Source organism: Chiloscyllium punctatum, chromosome 9 (genome assembly GCF_047496795.1).
Source record: "Chiloscyllium punctatum isolate Juve2018m chromosome 9, sChiPun1.3, whole genome shotgun sequence".
Lineage (NCBI taxonomy): Eukaryota > Metazoa > Chordata > Chondrichthyes > Orectolobiformes > Hemiscylliidae > Chiloscyllium > Chiloscyllium punctatum.
Genome location: NC_092747.1, coordinates 47,961,128 through 47,981,553, shown reverse-complemented (window position 1 = coordinate 47,981,553; position 20,426 = coordinate 47,961,128). Strand labels below are relative to the sequence as shown.

General features: G+C 40.6%; 1 protein-coding gene and 1 long non-coding RNA gene across 3 annotated transcripts in view; one reads left to right on the top strand and one right to left on the bottom strand.

Annotated features, from left to right (window-relative positions):
• The window catches only part of LOC140481369 (uncharacterized), a 45,245-nt gene extending 36,189 nt beyond the window's left edge, over window positions 1-9,056 (bottom strand). For both annotated transcript variants that reach the window (XR_011961510.1, XR_011961511.1), the window contains exon 1: window positions 8,960-9,056. This is a non-coding gene — a long non-coding RNA (uncharacterized lncRNA). The remainder of the gene's footprint in view (window positions 1-8,959) is intronic.
• Window positions 9,057-9,169: 113 nt separating this feature from the next.
• Window positions 9,170-20,426, top strand: part of LOC140481368 (probable ribonuclease ZC3H12C) — an 81,499-nt gene continuing 70,242 nt past the window's right edge. Inside the window, exon 1 of the mRNA XM_072577450.1 lies at window positions 9,170-9,318. The gene's annotated coding sequence lies outside the window, so the exon portion shown is untranslated. The remainder of the gene's footprint in view (window positions 9,319-20,426) is intronic.

Sequence of the window (20,426 nt, the reverse complement as noted above, 5' to 3'; positions counted from 1 at the left end):
TGCTGTTGTTTGGGACTTTGTTTGTACATAGTCAGTAACTGAATCATACCTCTCAAGTCTTAAGCAGAACTGCTAGATTCTGGGAGGCAAGTCAATAATTCTTTTTGTGTTCAGGATAATGACCAATGGCTTATGGTCAGTTTCAATTTTGAAAGATAATCCCCATCACATAATTTGAATTTTTCACACATTGATGTAACTGCTAAAGTTCATTTTTCAATTACAGCAAAATATTATTTTGTCTCTTGGTGATCTGAAGCTATAGTAGACTTGTCTACAATTTCTGTCTTTCTGCACTTGATAAACACAGCCTTAAATCGTGCAGACAATGCATGCATCAGTCAGTAAAGTTGAGCCATAGTTCCCTAACATTCCTGAAGAGATAAGGAGTTATTTGAAATCTTGTCATGTATAAGCATGATGTTTCAGCACCATGGCTGGCTCTGTCTTAAAAGTTGTCATAAAAGCTCTTTAACCTCTGCCAAATTCAATAGAAACTTACTCACTTGATTGACCGTACTATGGAATCTTTGACATTCTATGATTTCTTAGGCCATTGAAATGACCATATAGCTTTCATTTTTGTGGATTATTTGTGATTCCAGTGGCTTAAGTGATACGTCCAATAAATTGGATTGTACATTTTGCAAGTTCACACTTCTCATTCTGCTTCTTATTAAATGCTAGACTTGCATTCTTTGGAAGCCAGCACTTTGGTCATGTTCAGTTTTTGTGGATCCATGCATTAGCACAGTATTGCATGTGACGTATTATCATTATCAATGCTTTCTAATGTGTTGGACATCATTCTTTGAACAAGCTCTGGAACTGAAGCTATTTCAAAAGGAAGATGGAATAAATGTAGTTAGAACGTTGGTGATTTCATATCGAGATAATTGTCCAGTTAGCATCTAGTTTGATATATATTGTATTCTCAGCTAGTTTTGCTTGTTTGTCATCCACTAAAGCCATTAAGTGGATCTCATATTTCACTGCTTTGATTAACTGACCTAAATCCACAGTTTCTAATAGAACAATTTGGTTCTGGGACCATAACCATACCTGAACACCATTCAGTTTTGAAGAAGTCATATCAAGCCCAAAATGCTAACTCTGTTTCTATCTCCACAGTAGCGACCATGCCTGCTAGGTTTCTCCAGCACTTTATGATTTTATTTCAGATTTCCAGCATCCGCAGTAATTTAGCTTTACCTCAACACCATCCTGTTGGCATGATATTCGGTGAGATCACACTTTATTGTAGCATGCTTTTTCTTTTTTCTTTAACATTGTTCAAGGATTTTTCTTGGCATGTATAAGCAAATTGATTTAGTATCATCTTGTTGAGAGATGTGGTATTTATTCTTTAAGTTGCCTCATCCTGAGAACAATTTTGGGAATACACTTTGAATGTCAGCTATTTGCTGAACAACAGCAATCTCACCAAGGCTTTGGATCAATATCGGTTTTTAGCGTATCTTTCTGTTTAGAGAAATTACTTTTGTATCTGAGTTTTGCCATGAATTAGCTTTGTACTTTACTGGTGCTTCCTCAAGGTTTTGCAATTTTTACAGATGATATTTGCAATTTAATTTGTTTTAGCCATTTAAGTTGATCTGGTAATATTAAAACACTGGCTCTACTTTTTAATTAAAGTCTGAAAATGTCCATTTACTTATAGTTTAACACTCCAATATTTGTTTTCAGTCTTATAAAAGTTTTCTTCATTATTCTTGTGGCTTTAAGAATTTCTCCTTTTGCTACTTACCAGCATTTTTGAATAATAGTTTACAAGTCGTTCTGCTATAATGTGCATCTCGTTAACATTAATTTGTTGTAACACAATTGACGAATTGGGGACATTATTTCTAAAGCGTGAACTTTTAAAACATGTGTTGGCTGTAATGTGATTACATCGCCAACACTTTAAGCGCTGTTTCTAAAGCATGATTTTTCTATAATGAGGGGTTGCACAAGAATGCAGCCATCACGTTATAGAAGAACTACCTGTTTTTAAAAATTATCTATTTTTCCACAACTGTGGGACTCCACTACCCAGCTTGACATTTTTCACATTTGTGTACTTGATCTTGCCACATCAGAAATACTTGATAGTTCTTGACACATCTTTCCCTATTTTGGTGGCCTGCAGTTCTCATGTGCAATTTATTAACTGCCTCGTTTGAATTTTTCCAGCTTCCCCTCAAATGTTCTGTTTCTTTAGTTCCATTTGCCTTAATGATTTCTTCTGCTTTCTCTGAGGTTAAATATTTTCTAGTTTGTAAGGGGACTGATAAGATCTCATCTGTCACCCCAACCACAATCTGGTGCTGAAACAACCCTTTCTTTTCAACACTTCATAAGTGTAACTTGTGGTCAGCTTATAATGATAATTAATTAATCTTTTCCCCTAGTTGTTGTTTCATTTTATAAAATTCATCTATTTAAAAGTTCAGTTTCAACAAATACCCATACTACCTCTTCAAATGATGCTGCATTCTCAATAATGCACTGTCTTTCAGATACATCATTAGTAATGGTGCCCACTGCAAAAAGTAATGAACGGACCTGATTGTTCAGGCTTTTCTTATCTATTCCAGAAGCAGCTGTGTACCTGATTAACTTTTTCTTCCACTTTTCCCACTACTGGATCTGATATGGTCCCTCAATGCTCTGGAATGTTTGTGGAATTGGCAGGTTGCCTTCTGTATTTCTCCTGAGCCCTACAGCTGGTTCTTCATTTGCTATTGTTGCTCAGAGTCATTGTCTACTGAATCCATTGCCTGGTCTTTATCTAGTTTCCAGCTTTCTGCAACTCCTGCAATGTCCCAACCTCCTGGCAAGTCTTTGATTACTTTTCTTTTCTTCTTAATCTTGAGGTCTATTTCAGTAGCTGATTTTTTTGCTTCTCTTTGCTTTTTCTGCTGTTACTGTATTTTGTTGCATGTTTGGGTTTAGGACTACTTAGCTTCCTAAAGTATATTGCTTGAGTCCATAGACTGTATGAAAGCACTTTTTTTTACAGCTTGTCTTTAAACGAGGTGAGAGATTCTATTCCCTCTAAATCTCACTACTTAAACATGTTACTCTGATATTACTATCTGATCATATGTATTTCTGATGTCAATACTACTATGCATAAAGTGGTGGGTGTTCAGATACAGGGTTTGTAATGGAGAGAAGGGTTGGTGGACACGGTGTTTGGGTGCAGGGAGTGCTGTGGAGAGAAATTGGTGAGAGGATGGTGCCATGATGCAGGAAAGGAAGAATCTAGTATCCTGGGTGTAGTATTCGATAAGGTCAGATAATTGTTCAAAGCAAGGATTGAAACAAGGATGATGGGCTTAAAGGATAGGAGTGGTGTTATTTTTGTAGGCATCCTGATGGTTAAATTCAGAGTGCTGGAGGGTAGAGGGAATAGTCACAATTCATAGAAATTCACAAATTCGTAGAAATCTAGTGACACAGAGGAGGCCATTAGCCTGTTGTGTCTATATTGGCTGACAGATAATAAAAGGAAAAAAAGTTTAATAACCCCACTTTGCAGCCCCTCATCCACAGCACTGCAGGTTAACAGGACTGAGGTGCAGATCCAAGTAAAAAACATGACGGTTTCTCATTCTCCTTATATAATGGGCAACAAATTCCAGACAATCACCACCATTTGAGTGAAAAAGCTCATTCTAATTTCCCCTCCAAACCTTTTATCAACCACTTAAATTGGTGCCCTCTAGTAATTGACCTCTCTGCAGGGAGAATGAGTCTTTCCTGTCTGCTCGGTCTGTGCCCCTCATAATTTTGTACATGTCAATTAAATCACCTCTCAGCCTCCTCTATTCTAAGGAAATTACTCCTAGTCAATCTTCCTTCATAGCTGGTAACATTCTTGTAAATCCCTTGTCGGCTCTCTCCAAAGCAATTTTGTCCTTCCTGTATTGCAATGACTAGAACTATACACAAACTTACAGATGTGACTTAATCAGTGTTTTATACAGTTCCAGTATTACATGCCTGCTTTTGAATTCTATACCTCATCCAATAAAAGAAAGCATTTAATAAGCCTTCTTCACCACTTTATCTAGCTGTCCTGCCACTAGAAGGATCTGTGAACATGCACTCCATGGTGTCTCATCTCTGTCAATATCCTCCCATTTACTGTGCATCCACTAGATATATTTGCTTTTCCTGAGAATGGGCCTCAGACTAAACATCCAGCAAAGATTCTATGCCAGCATGCTCCTATCACATAACACTGGCCCAATAATCAAAATTCATGATGAGCCCCTGAACAATGTGGATCTTTTACTGTATCTCAGAAACCTCCTCTCAGTATCAGCAGATGTTGACAATGAACACTGACTCCACCCTTCAGAACACTGAGAAACACAGTGTTTGAAGTCTGAGACATCAAACCCAGTACCAAGCTCATGGTTCACACATTAGCCATGGCTCCACTCTCTTATATGCATTGACCATGTACAGCAGACAGAACCCTGGAAGGTTATCATCAGCTGCCTTCGCAAAGTCCCGTACATCCATTGGCAGGATAGACGTACCAATGTGAGCATCCTTCCCCAGGTTCATATTTCCAGTATTGATGTACAGCTTGTGCATGACCAGCTGTAATGTGTAGGCCACATTGCCTTCATGCCTGACACAATGCTCCCTAAATAAGTGCTCTGCTCTAAGCTCCACAGTAGCAAATGGTCTTTAGGTGGGCAGAGGAAATGGTACAATGACACCCAGAAAATCTAATTATATGAAAGCAGCAACCCTACTGCCATGGGAATCACTTGCCTTAGAATACACAAACTGGTGAAGAAGCATCCATGAAGTCTTTATTCTTGAAAGGAGGCCTGAACAGTTCTCACCCGCTAAAATCTCTATGATACTACTACCTTGTCCACCTGACATAGCTCATTCTCACTTTGAACAATTTCTCCATTAACCCATTCCACTTTCTCCATGCAAATAGTGTGGCTATGGGTACCTGAATAGGCCACAGTTACCCCTGTCTCTTTCTGGGGTATATGGAATTTCCTTATTCCAATCATGCTCATTGCCTCTTCCCACAATACTTTCTCCAGAATGTCAATGACTGTACCAGTGCTGCTTCTTGTTCTTGTGTCTTGCTGATTGGATCTTGTGGAGGCATGGGAACTTGAGGGCTACTGAGGATCTCTTCCAATGGTGAATGAGGTGGAAATGTTAGGGTCAATGGTGGAGGGGCTGTTAACCCTGGAGGTGTCATGCATGGAATTTCAAAGGCCAAGAGCATGAACGCCTCCTCAATTTGGATAAGGTTGTCTTCATGAGTCAAAGCAGCTTTTAGATGAAGGTTCATTGTTTCCCTCTCATCCAGAGAGTGCAAACCAAGTCCTTGGCTATAGTAATGGAATGCAACTCCGATTGAATGTTCAATCTGTCTCCTCATGGCAGTTCCCAGATTCTCCATGGGTGAAGCCATGCACTCTAATATCTGACGTATAGTTCAAATCAGGATGGTATGGACATCTCCATATCCCACCCAAAACTGCTCTTAATCCCTGATATGTTTGCAACATTTTCCCCTGGCTCTGCTGCATGGTCAACAGGTTTCTTATAGCCATAACCCGAGGCCTGCCATCAATGTGGGTCTTAAAAAGGTTGTGACCCCAGCTGTCCTCTGACCCCCTGGGGACCTGGTTGTTGCATGCTTCCTCAGTTGCTGTGCTCACAAAACTATGCTCCTGAATTTACTTGTACCCTCTCTGTGGACTATGTGGGTGTAGCTGCACTGAGGAGGTGAATCCTCTAGATAACTCACTTCTTCATTCCGAAGGTACAGACTTTGGGCTTCTCTCCAGGCTACAAACTGGGACATGAATGATGCAGTGGAGAACAAAAGGAATCACATTTAGAATCATCATAGCTTTAGTGCAGCCTATCTCATCACATCCATTCTGCTTGCTGTCATACTATCCTTCCTTTTTACCAGTCCAGCTTTATTGTCGGTGATTGATCATGTTCCATTATCTTCTCGTTGGCTGCTGTGAGGAGACTTAGGTCAGGAACTCTTCCTCTTGTGCACCTTCTCTCCCTGGTGTTATGCATCTGCTTAAGTGCAAAGTTAATAATGTATCATGTGACACCTAGCCCACTTGTTTGCATGCATTCCCATCACACATATGGACCTTCATATGTTGCATCTAAATGCACACACTTCTACATATGTTTACTTTTATTGTGATATGATACTAAGGCCGATTATGCATTCATTCTTCTGGCACAGTTGACAACTTGCACACGTCCATTATTGATGTCCATACAAGAGATTCCCATTGAAGTGCAACATTGAAGATGAAAGAATGTATTGCTGAATGCTGGACTTGGTCAGAGTTGGAGTTCATGTATTTTTCCAAATAATATGAAACTCTCAAACAAAGGAGTATGCTGGCATTGATGCACACCCTCCATATTTGAACAAGAAGCTCAAAAATAGACAGTCTGTAGTATCATTGACATATGGTGGTAGATTTCACCAATAAAAGCTTCTCCCACTGCTACATCATACATATTTTGCATGCACTTTGCTGACATTTAGAATATAAATTATAACTGCATGGGCAAGGGCAGAAACAGAAAAAAACTGAAATGGAGCACAGTTATGGTATGAAATTGGGAATACTGAGAACTCAGCAATTGTTAATGGGCAGAAACCTAACAGAAAAGGAGTCACAATAAATAAACTTTAAGGCCTTGCTTAGGATATCTCAGAAGCCATGGATGCAGCAAAAAGACAAATCACTGATTCCTAACAAGGTGGGCAGATGCCATCAGATCTGGAAGTCTATCATTTTATTCTTGGATAGGTCTGGAAATGCAATGTGCATTTTGAGTATCTCAGACAAATTTCACACAGTTGGATGGAGAAAAGAAAAACTTGGATTTTCCATCTTTCCATCTTCCACATTCCTATTCTCTTTTTGTTTAAGTTGTCCACCAATTAAATACAAGGCAGATTATGAGAATGATTTTAGCATGTTAGAGCTGTTGAAATAAATAGAATTGTATGTCTTTACAAGTTATTAACTAATACAAAGTAACTTCCAAAATTCCTGTCTGTATTTGCTGGTTGTCTGTCTTACATAATATTAAAATTGTCATCCTGTTCAACCCTTTATTCTGTCCAGTTTGAACTATGTTTCCACCACTTTAATCAGTTTAATTTCATCCTGATAACAGAACTTACCGGAAATACACAGATCAAATAGCTATTAAAGACAAAAAGGGAAGTTAATGTTTCAGATGTAAGCTTTCATCAGAACTGAGAATTAAAAAACACACTTCTGGCTTGCTGAGCCTTTTTAGTATTCGCTTTTTGTTTAAGTTGTCCACCAATTAAATACGAGGCAGATTATGAGAATGATTTTACTATGTTAGAGCTGTTGAGATAAATTGAATTGTATGTCTTTACAAGTTATTAACTAATAAAAAGTAACTTCTTGCGATTTTCTGTTTTTGTTTGAACACGAATAAAGAAAGTGTGAATGCAACTGTAAGAACAGACAGGAGGGTTCCCTCCCAGATGGGGAACACTTCAGTGGTCCAGGACATTCAGCCTCGGACCTTCGGGTGTCCATCCTCCAAGGTGGACTTCGGGACAGGCAGCAGAGGAAAGTGGCAGAGCAGAGGCTGATAGCTAAGTTCGGTACCCATAGGGAGGGCCTCAACTGGGACCTTGGATTCATGTCACATTACAGGTGATCACCATTGCACTACACACACACACACACACACACACAGATATTCCTACACACGGACACAGGTACACACAGATGCACACACAGACACCCACACACACCCTTATAGACACACACACTCACACATGCACCCCCTCACAGACTTAAGACATTCTGCACTCACTACACACACACACACACACTTTCTCACACTCACAACCCCCACCCCAGACAGACAGACACACACACACACACACAGACAAAGACCCACATGCACACATATATTTTGTGTGGTGAATTTGTACTTGCAGAGTTACATTGCACTTTGCTCAAAAACTGCATGCATTCATGTAGAACTCTGAGCTCAAAAACTGCATGAATTCATGTAAAACTCTGTTATCTCACTTTTTAGATTAGAATCAATCTAAACATCAGGTCATAGACAGAGAACACAGGGGGCTAACACCTTCAACATATTGTCTAGCTATCACCATTGTTAACAGCTAATCCGAGAATGCAACTTTAAAAAAAAGGTTTTGTGATTTACACATGAAAGAAGTGAAACTATCACTGTATTCTAATAGATGAAAGGCTTAACAAACGATCAATCAATGTATAATTTCAGTTACATCACACTACAAATTTTTGCTATAAATTCTGTGTTACGATGGAGCCCTCCACTACCATCTGATGAAGGAGCCTCGCTCTGAAAACTATTGTGCTTCCAATTAAACCTGTTGGACTATAATTCGGTGTTGTGTGATTTTTAACTTTGTACACCCCAGTCCAACACCGGCATCTCCAAATCGTAAGAAGAGCCGTGTGGGATTGGCTAGAAACAAAAAAAACTGGAGACTCTGGAATCCAAAGTAGAAGGTTTACACCCGAAACGTTGACTTCTCCACGTCCTGATGCTGTCTGTCTTGCTGTGCGGGGTTGGATAGATTAGATTGATAGGTTGTGGTAGACATCGAGGGCCAGGAACAGTTTAATCCGTTATAGACTTGCCTCATAAGTGGATGTTGTACCTCCTCATGCCAAGTAGCCACTTCTCCCTTTTTAAAAATGGAAATGTGGATCGTTTGTGGAGTTTGGGTTTAATGATGTGCCCATTCGACTTGTAGGTTAAAAATTAGTACCACAGCAATTTGTTTCGCTAAAAAATATGACAAATGAAAAGAACACATAAACGACAAGCTAAGTTATTGAGTAACTAACGGAAGGGATTGCACACTCACTGTTCCTGTCGTGGCTGCAGATGGCGGTAGCCGCGGGACACGGAGTAGATTCTTCAAATAAAGAACTGTTGAAGCACGCGCTCCGGATCTGACCGGAGCAGGCCGGGTCTGGGGCCAGGGCGGCTGCTGCTGCTGCTGCTGCTGCATCGATCAACGGGCACGGCTGCGAGGAAGAGATGGAGGAGGAGGAAAATGCTTCAGGATCCGTCCGCTGGAAAGCCCATCATCATGTGTCCGAAGTCGGCCTCCAGCTCGGGGCCGTCAGTGTGATTCAGCGGCCGGAGTGAAGGTGAAACACCAGCTTGGCTCGCCCCGGTAGTTGTACCGAGTGAGTTCGGTGTGGGCACTTGGCCGACATTGTGAGTATAAAGTGTCCGCCTTTGTGTTTCTCTGTGGCCGGGTTGTTCCTCTAAGAAATGGGGGTGATATTCCGCTTACTCTAACACTAGGCCTCTAGTATGATTAAGAGGCTCGCTGGCCATTCGCTTCAAGACATTGTTTGTGAACATTCATGTAGGTGATATAATATTCGGCATTTATTCTCGAAGTGTTTGGGTGATTAACTTTTTAAAATATAATTATAGACCTCAAATGCACGAGTTTATATTTTACTGTTAATGCAGTGCCTTAGTTGGCATTTTGGGCGAGATCTACTTTTTGTTGTTGAAGATTCACCGTTTGAGTCATACAGCAAGGAATCAGGCCCTTCGGGTCCAACTTGTCCACGCCAATCATGTTCCCAAACTAAACTAGTCTCACTTGTCTACGCTTGGCCCATATCCCTCCAAACCTTTCCTGTTCATGTACTTATCAAATTGTCTTTTTAATGTTCTAACTGTACTTGCATTCACCACTTTCATTGGCAGTTCATTCCACACAAAACAATTAAGTTGACCCTCATCCTTGTTAAATCTTTCTCCTCTCTCCTTAAAAACATACCTACTCGTTTTGATCTCCCCTCCCGAGGGGAAAAACATTCTCATCATTCAATTTTTCTATGCCTCTCCTGATTTTATTAACCTCAACCTTTTACACTCCAGTAAAACAAGTTCCAGTCTATTTTCATATCTCATACCCTCTATTCCCAACAATATCCTGGTAAATCTTTTCTGACCCCTCACCAGTTTAATAATATCCTTCCTATAACAGGACGATCAGAACTGTGCACAGTACTCTGGAAAAAGTCTCGCCAATGTCCTGTGCAACCTCATCTTGATGTCCCAACTCCTATATTCAAAGGTCTGCACAATGAAGGCAAGCATGTTAAACACTGCCTTAAACACCCTGTGATGTGACTTTCAAAGAATTACATACCTGAACCCTTAGGTCTCTGTTCAACAACACCACTCAAGGCCCTACCATTAATTGTGCAAGTCCTGTCCTTGTTTGGATTACCAAAATGCAATATCCTGCATTTATCCAAATTAAACTTCACCTGTCACTCCTTAGCCCATTGACCTAATTGATCAAGATCTCTGAAAGCTTGGATAACCTTCTTCACTGTCAACTACACCACCAATTTTTGTGTCATCTGCAAATTTACTCACCATGCCTCCTACATTCTCATCCAAATCATTTATATGAATGACCGAAGTGGACCCAGTACCAATCCCTGTGGAACACCACTGGTCACAGATCTCCAGTATGAAAAACAAGCCTCTACCACCTCTGTCCTACCATAATGCCAATTTTGTATCCAATCAGCAGGCACTCTCTGAATTCCACGAGATCTAACTTTACTAATTAGTCTACCATGTGAAACCTTTGCCAAAGGCTTTACTAAAGTCCAAGTAAACCGTATTTAATGCGCTGCCCTCAATCGGGCGGCACAGTGGTTAGCACTGCTGCCTCACAGCGCCAGAGACCCGGGTTCATTTCCCGCCTCAGGCGACTGACTGTGTGGAGTTTGCACGTTCTCCCCGTGTCTGCGTGGGTTTCCTCCGGGTGCTCCGGTTTCCTCCCACAGTCCAAAGATGTGCAGGTCAGGTGATTTGGCCATGCTAAATTGCCCGTAGTGTTAGGTAAGGGGTAGATGTATGGGTGGGTTGCGCTTCGACGGGGTGGTGTGGACTTGTTGGGCCGAAGGGCCTGTTTCCACACTGTAAGTAATCTAATCTAATCTAATCAATCTTTTTAATTACCTCAATCAAACTTGAGACATGATTTTCCTCGCACATATTGACTATCCCTAATCAAATCGTTGCCTGTCCAAATGCATGTAAAAAATATTATCTTTCAGAATCTTCTCCAACAACTTATCCACCACTGATGTCAGACTCCCAGATCTATAGTTTCTAGATTCTACTTACAGCCTTTGGATGTACAGGAAATTGTTCTTGCTTTTAAGGTGTATGTTTGGTGAATGTTTCTTAACAGATTTACTTTGTTAAAGTAGACCTTTTGCCCTCAAATTGTAAAGACAATTGTGTGACATGCTCCTTTTTTTTTAAAGTTCACATTGCCTACAACTCAAAAGCTATCTTAAAATGTGAATTATTATTACTAGTTTGGAATATATATTTATTTTATGTGTGGATTTGTCAAGCACCAACATTTACAAATCTTTACTTGTGATACACTCATAGATGTATCTGTTTTCTCACCCAGTCATAGTGTGCCTTTTGTCTGTTACTCCACTTTAGAGCTTGTGAGCCTTTTGTTACAGCTTTAAGGGAGCCCAGTACTTTTTTCCATTCCTAAAGTTGTGCCTGATGCAGATGCAGAAGTGCACTATCATAAAACATTGTTGACAGTCTGGAAACTTGCTCCATGCCATCTTGAACATCAATCAAATGCATTTTTTCAAACACTGCTGCTTCTTGAATGTCCAAAATCTGGTGTTATTGTTAGCCTGTGGTTCATTATTCTAAGCTGGCTACTGAACTAGACCTTGCTGCTATGGTTTGGCAATGACTCGACAATTGCGCTGATGCTAAACCCTGAACTAAATTGGATTCTGCCAAAACATTTTGCCAAAGCTTCAGCCTTCAAAATCAGGATCTTGGATACCGCTTATCCTTCCTTGTATCAGTCCCTAATTTAAGACCATTAATCTGTAAAGGACTTCTGAGTACTCATTTCGATGTTATTTGAACTCCATTTTGTCTTCCCATTATTTTTGGGCCCTGTTCAGTTTGACCCTCTACCTTCCAAACAGCCACAATTTTGCTTTCCACGATTTTACCGTCCACAATCCTTTTTTAACTTAATATTTATTTAAATATTATTTAAGTAGTTGTGTACATAGCCTTAATAGTCTTAATTAATTATATAGCGTCCATCAATGCTCACAGTTGTAACTATCATTTCTTTACTTAAATTAATTATTGGAGAAAGATGAACGATTAAAAGTCATTAATTCCAGAGGACATGATGGTTTACATCCTTGGGTACTAAAAGAGAATAACTGTACTTGTTATGGTTGATGGAATTATGATGATATCTTTCAAGATTCCTTAGATTCTATATGGTTCCAGCAGATTGAAAGTTAGAAAATGTATCACTTCTGTTCAAGAAAGGAGAGAGACAAAACAGGGAGCTATATGCTAGTCAGGCTTTCACTGGTTGTCAATAAAATTCTATAACTTATTATTAAAGAAGCCTTAACAATGCAGTTAGAAAAGCACAATAAATCATGGTGATGATGTGACTCATTACTTGAAAAGGAAATACTGTCGTTAAAAATCACACAACACCAGGTTATAGTCCAACAGGTTTAATTGGAAGTACTGTGTCGATATGTGCGATCTTCTTGGAGATCCTTTCCACTTTAAGCCGGCAGTTAGTGGTGTCAATAGTAGTCATGATTTGGAGATGCTGGTGTTGTACTGGGGTGTACAAAGTTAAAAAAATCACACAACACCAGGTTATAGTCCGACAGGTTTAATTGGAAGCACTCTGTGTCGGTATGTGCTTCCACAGAGTGCTTCCAATTAAACCTGTCGGACTATAACCTGGTGTTGTGTGATTTTTTTAACTTTGTACACCCCAGTACAACACCAGCATCTCCAAATCATGACTACTATTGACACCACTAACTGCCGGCTTAAAGTGGAAAGGATCTCCAAGAAGATCGCACATATCGACGCAGTCCAACACCGACATCTCCAAGCACTGTAGTGTCTGACATACACATTTTTTTGAGGATGTAATTGGTTCATGCATTTACTAATTCCATTTTATCCAAAATACAAACTACGTTTAGAGTGCTCAGACCTGTGATATGTACATCTTGCACTATCTGGGAAATCCTAGATACAGTCTGGGTGACTGTGTGCAGGAGTTGTTCTGGCTGGAGCAGCTTAAACTCTGGTTTGTTGGAACGGTGTGGCAGCTGAGGGCACTACAGTGCATTCATGAGGCTAAGAGATTTGTGAATAGCAGGTTTCAGGATGTGGTCATCCTAAAGCTTAACAAAGTGTAGTCAGAGAGGGAACAGGTGATGGTGAGAAGCAGAGGAAGGGGAACCAGGCAGGTAGGTGAGGGAATCACCAGAGTGCACCTCTCTTGCACACCATATTTCAGTCTTGGAAAGCAGTGAGAGTGACAGTTCCACTGTGAATGCAGCCAGAACCAAAGTCATGGCACTGCGGATAGTCCAATTAATTGCTTGAGATGGAGGTAGAAGTGTGGCGAGCAATAATGGTAGGGGACTCATTAGTAAGGGGAAAATGGCCATAGACAACATTCCAGGATGGTATGCTGCCACTTGGGTGTCAGGGTCAGGATGTCACAGAACAGCTGCAGGCCACTCTGAAGGAGAGAGGGACCCAGCCTGAGATTGTGGTCTACATTGGGATTAATTTTGTAAGGAAAAAAAGAGAAATAAGGTCCTTTTGAGGGAGTTAAGGTAGGAAATTGAAAAGCAGAACTTCAAAGATTTTCTCTGATACTCCTAGTGCCACGCAGTATGGAGTATAAGAAGGATATTGTCAATGAAGAAATGACTGGTGAAATGTTGCAAGAGGGAAGGCTTTATATTTGTGAAGCATTGGGGGTCCTGATAGAGATATGTAAGATAGGGCAAATAAGAAGGCACTTTTTATTTCTATTAGTAGAGTGGTCAATAGCCAGAAGACACAGATTTAAAGGGAAGAAGTAGAAGGCTATGAAGGAGAGTTGAAAAGAAATTGGAACTCTGGAATTCATTGCCTGATGGGGTGAGAGTCAGAAATGTTTGAACATTTAAGCTGAATTTAGATATTAACATTAACTATATATGCTTTTTTTTGTCTCATCTCTCATTTATCCAAATTAAATTCCATTTGCCACTCAGCCCATTTGACCAGTTGATCAGGATCCCTTTGTACTCTTAGTTCACCTTCTCCACTGTGCACTATGTTACTAATTTTGCTGTCATCCGTCAACCTACTATCCATGCTTCCCAAATTCTCATCTAAATCATTTACATAAATGATAAACAGCAATGGACCCCTCTTCCCCCCCCCCCCCCCCCCCCCCCCCCCCCCACCCCCCAAGCACTGGTCATAAGCCTCTAGTCTGGTTAACCTTCACCATCACACCCTCTCCTACCATCAAGCCAAAATGATATCCAATTGGCAAGCTCCCCGGAATACCAAATGATCTGACTTTATCAACCAGTCTACCGTGCGGAACCTTGTCAAAGGCTTTACTGAAGTCCATGTGAACAGTTGCACTGCCCTCCCCTATATTTTTAGTCAAGTCCTCAAAAATCTCAATCAAGTTTGTGACACATGATTTCCCATATGCAAAACCATGTTGACTATCCCTAATGGGTTCTTGCCTCTCCAAATGCATGAAAATTCTCTCTCAAAATCCCCTCCAAAACATCACCCTGGTTCCTGGATTAATAAGTCAGTGACAATGCCACTAATCCTTTGCATTGTGCAACTTCCCTCATGATTGTAATATTGCGAAGTTCCTCTCTTGTTTCCTCTTAGAGTCATAGTCATAGAGATGTACAACATGGAAACAGACCCTTTGGTCCAACCCGTCCATGCCGACCAGATATCCCAACCCAATCTAGTCCCACCTGCCAGCACCTGGCCCATATCCCTGCAAACGCTTCCTATTCATATACTCATCCAAGTGCCTCTTAAATGTTGCAATAGTACCAGCCTCCACCACTTTCTCTGGCAGCTCATTCCATACACATACCACCCTCTGCGTGAAAAAGTTGCCCCTCGGGTCTCTTCTTTATCTTTCCCCTCTCACCCTAAACCACCCTCTAGTTCTGGACTCCCCGACCCCAGGGAAGAGACTTTGTCTATTTTATCCTATCCATACCCCTCATAATTTTGTAAATCTCTATAAGCTCACCGCTCAGCTTCTGACGCTCCAGGAAATACAGCCCCAGCCTGTTCAGCTTCTCCCTGTAGCTCAGATCCTCCAACCCTGGCAACATCCTTGTAAATCTTTTCTGAATCCTTTCAAGTTTCACAACATCTTTCCGATAGGAAGGAGACCAGAATTGCACGCAATGTTCCAACAGTAGCCTAACCAATGTCCTGTACAGCCGCAACATGACCACAGTACTCCTGTACTCAATACTCTGACCAATAAAGGAAAGCATACCAAATGCCTTCTTCACTATCCATGACTCCTCTTTCAAGGAGCTATGAACCTGCACTCCAAGGTCTCTTTGTTCAGCAACACTCCCTAGGACCTTACCATTAAGTGTATAAGTCCTGCTAAGATTTGCTTTCCCAAAATGCAGCACCTCATATTTATCTAAATTAAACTCCATCTGCCACTCCTCAGCCCATTGGCCCATCTGCTCAAGATTCTGAGGTAACCTTCTTAGCTGTCCACTGCACCTCCAATTTTGGCGTCATCTGCAAACTTACTAACTGTACCTCTTATGCTCACACCCAAATCATTTATGTAAATGACAAAAAGTAGAGGGGCCAGTAATGATCCTTGTGGCACTCCACTGGTCACAGGCCTCCAGTCTGAAAAACAACCCTCCACCACCACCCTCTGTCTTCTACCTTTGAGCCAGTTCTGTATCCAAATGGCTAGTTCTCCCTGTATTCCATGAGATCTAACCTTGCTAATCAGTCTCCCATGGGGAATCTTGTCGAACGCCTTACTGAAGTCCACGTAGATCACATCTACTGCTCTGCCCTCATCAATCTTCTTTGTTACTTCTTCAAAAAGCTCAATCAAGCTTGTGAGATATGATTTCCCACGCACAAAGCCATGTTGACTATCCCGAATCAGTCCTTGCCTTTCCAAATACATGTACATCCTGTCCCTCAGGATTCCCTCCAACAACTTGCCCACCACCGAGTTTGGCTCACCGGTCTATAGTTCCCTGGCTTGTATTTACTGCCTTTCTTAAACAGTGGCACCACGTTTGCCAACCTCCAGTCTCCCGGCACCTCACCTGTGACTATCGATGATACAAATATCTCAGGAAGAGGCCCAGCAATAACTTTAGCTTCACGGAGTTCTCAGGTACACCTGATCAGGTCTTGGGGAATTATCACCTTTAACCGTTTCAAGACATCCAGCACTTCCTCCTCTGTAATCTGGACATTTTGCAAGATGTCACCATCTATTTCCACAGTAAATGCTGATGCAAAATATTCATTTAGTATCTCCCCCTTTTTCTGTGGCTCCACACAAAGGCCGCCTTACTGATCTTTGAGGAGCCCTATTCTCTCCCTAGTTACCCTTTTGTCCTTAATATATTTGTAAAAACCCTTTGGATTCTCCTTAATTCTATTTGCCAAAGCTGTCATGTCCCCGTTTTGCCCTCCTGATTTCCCTCTTAAGTATACTCCTACTTTCTTTATACACTTCTAAGAATTTGTTCGATCTATCCTGTCTCTACCTGACATATGCTTCCTTCCATTTCTTAACCAAATCCTCAATTTCTTTTGTCATCCAGCATTCTTCTTGATTCACAGCTATTACTGGATTTGTTTTTGTATCCTGTATTGTGAAGGTGTTGGCAAAATATGTGTTGCTTCATCTGCCATTTTGTTATTTACTGTTGACTCCCCTCCTTCCTCTCTCTCGGAACAGCACTTACTATACATTTTTCCCTTTAAGTACCATTTTCACTTTCCTAGCTGTTTTCTCTCGTTAATTTCTTCTGATTAACCTTTTAGTTATTCTCTGTTGATCTTTATATTTTGACTAGTCATCTGACCTGCCGCTCATTTTTGTGCAGCTATATGTTGAACCTTAAGTTTGATGCTTTCGCTGGCTTTAGTTAACAACAGATGGTGAATCCTCCTTTTAAAATCTTTCTTTATGGTAAGAATGTACTTTACTGAGTATTCTAATATATCCTTTGTGTCTGCCACTGTGCCTCTGATTTATCCTCTGTCCTAGGATCCAGCTCACTGCAATGTTCATGCCCACATGGTTAGCCTTATTCAAGTTTTAAAATAAGCCTCCGCTCTAATCATCTCACTTTCAAACTTAATGTAATATTGAATCATGTTGTGGTTATTGCTACCTCGGGGCACCTTAGTTTTGAGGTCAATAATTCTGTTACATTACACAACATCAGATCTAATATTAATTCCTCAGGCTGCTCTCAAAAACATCCTATCAATTCCTCATCCAAGCTCCTGATCTGACTTTTTTCCAGTTTTTATATATAGATTAAAACTAGCCATTATTATTGCTGTCCCATTATCATAAGCACAGTATTTCATCTTGGATACTTTTTTTCACATTGTGGTTACTATCAATAGGTCTTGTAGACAACACTCACTAGTGGGTTGTTTTCCCTATATTCCTCATCTGCACTCTAATTATACATGCTGATCTCCTGAAGGTCGTCTCTAACTATTGTGCAATGGTCATCTTTGCTTTACAGTGGTATCCCTTCACTTTTGAGACAAGGTTAATCAGTGAAAAATCTACTAGGAAAGTTGCATACCTGCAGTAGTGGGTAGTCTAGAGGTTAATGAAATGAGAAATTAAAGGTAATTACTGTCAGCAGAGAACAAATGCACTGGAGGAACTCTAGAAATTAAAATCTGGCAAGTTCTCAGTATGTGAAGGCGTACATCTGAGGCTGAGTATTGTTGCCACACTTGTTAATTTTGATTTATTTTTAATTTTTTTTAAAATCAATTTTGGTTTGGAGCAGTGAACTGGGAACAGAGCTAAAGATTAGATTAGATTAGATTAGATTACTTACAGTGTGGAAACAGGCCCTTCGGCCCAACAAGTCCACACTGACCCGCCGAAGCGTAACCCACCCATTCCCGTACACTTACCCCTTTACCTTACACTACGGGCAATTTAGCATGGCCAATTCACCTGACGTGCGCATCTTTGGACTGTGGGAGGAAACCAGAGCACCCGGAGGAAACCCACGCAGACACGGGGAGAATGTGCAAACTCCACACAGTCAGTCGCCTGAGTCGGGAATTGAACCAGGGTCTCTGGTGCTGTGAGGCAGCAGTGCTAACCACTGTGCCACCATGTTTTTTGGTTTACGGTTAACTGCTTATGTTCAAAGGAAAACAGATCAAACAAGCTAAAACAAAAAAAACAAAACTGTGGGACACTGGTAATTAGAAACAAAAACAGAAATTGGGGAAATACATTAAATCTTGCAGAAACTGTGGAGAGAAAGCAGAGTTAACGTTTCGAGTCCAGTGACCCTTCAGAGCTGATTGGAGCTAGGAAAAGGTTAGTGGAGGGGGAAGGAGTAAATAATAGATGCAGAGGAGCTCAGAGAGAGAGAGAGAGAGAGAAAAACAGTTGGAGAGACCAAGAAAAGGTCAGCCTGGGAGAATGAAAGCTGCTAATGGGATTGACAGTGGATTGCTTGTGGGAGTAGCCCATGTGATGACAGTGCTTAGGCCCAAAAATTATTGAACTTAATATTAAGTCTAGCAGGTTGCGGGATTCCCAAGCAGAAAGTGAGTTGTTTCTCTGCCAGCTTGCACTGAGCTTTGCTGGAGCATTGCAGCAAGCCCGAGTCAGATTTGTTGGCCAGGGAACACAGTCGTATGTTGAAATGACAGGCAACAGCAAGCTCAGTAATTTTTTTGCAGACAAAATGCAGGTGTTCTGCAAAGCAGTTGCCCAGTCTACACTTGATCTCCTCAGTGTAGAGGAGACCATGTTGTGAGCAGCGAGTACAATAGACTAGGTTGCGTGAAGGTTTGATTTGCAGGTAAATCGCTGCTTCACCTTGAAAGTATGTCTGAGGCCTAGGAATAAGGAGAGAAGTAAACAAGCTTCTTTTATTTTTGAATTTAATCTATTTTTATAATCAACCTGTTCAGAAATGTTATTACACTTCACTGGATCAGATGAGACTTGAACCTGGGACACTCAGTCCAAGGTTGGGCTTTATCACCGTGCCACAAGAGGGCCGTAACAAGTTTCTGTTTATTTGTTAGGCCAGGGCTGGAAATTAGTTGTAAATTGATTTCTGACCAAAATGTACTGCAGTTGCTTCACCACTGGGGAAGAGAATTTTGTTTAAACAGATTGCAGAAGAAGTTGGTTATTCACGAGATCAGTGTCTGGGAATTGGTTCCAGCAAGTCTGGAAAAGACCTTATGGTCAAGCAGATAACAATTGCTGAATGGTAACTGGGGCCTTGTGGAGGAGGTGGTCAATCTGTCAGAGAGTGCTCAGTTAAAATTGGGTTTTAAACTCATTTCTATGAGAAATTATCTGACTCTTGTTGTGACAGCATGAAGATTTAAAAACTCTTTGTCTGACCTCCTTTATCAACTCCTGAAGGTCTAGAGAATAGAAAACTAAGTTATAACTATTGCTCCCTTCATCTGAGTGAACCGTAAAGGTGATCCTGACCAACATTTTCAGAAAATCAACCAAAAGTACCCATCATTTATACCTGTGGAACAATGTATTGTGAAAACTATTTAAATAATCTGGCCAGTTTTGTTACTTTCTTTTGTGTATCCCTTAACTGTGTTTGTCTGTCTTTTGTGTGAGTGGGGCTGAAAACAAAGGTTTTTGGGTTTATAACATGGATCATTTAGATTGCTTTGTTTAATTTTGCTCAATTGAAATTATTGTTTTATTATTAAATTGCTGAGTCTTTTGTTTAAGTTACAAACTGATGTCGACAAATGATTATTCACATCTGGAATTTGTTATTCAAAAAGTCTAGTTAAGAATCATTGGGATCAATTTCAGAATCCTTTTGAAGGATTTTAGTTTGACTGTGTTGCAATTACATTGGTAGAAATGTTGATGATTTGATGTGGCTGTTAGCAAGCCCCACTCTTCCTGTAGCCATCACAAAAGCTAAAGATTTTATAAAAGTACACAAAGTTCTCCATCTTATCTGTCTTTTCAACCCAGCTTGACAGGAAGCATGGACCAGGTTTCTGTATATTTGCAAATAAACAATTCTGGCTAACGGAAACAATTAGGAACTATTGACTTATAACTCTATTAGTTAAAACTAAGCTGCTTATAAAGCTTCTCTACGGACAAATATAGACACAACCATCAGTGTCATAGACAGAGG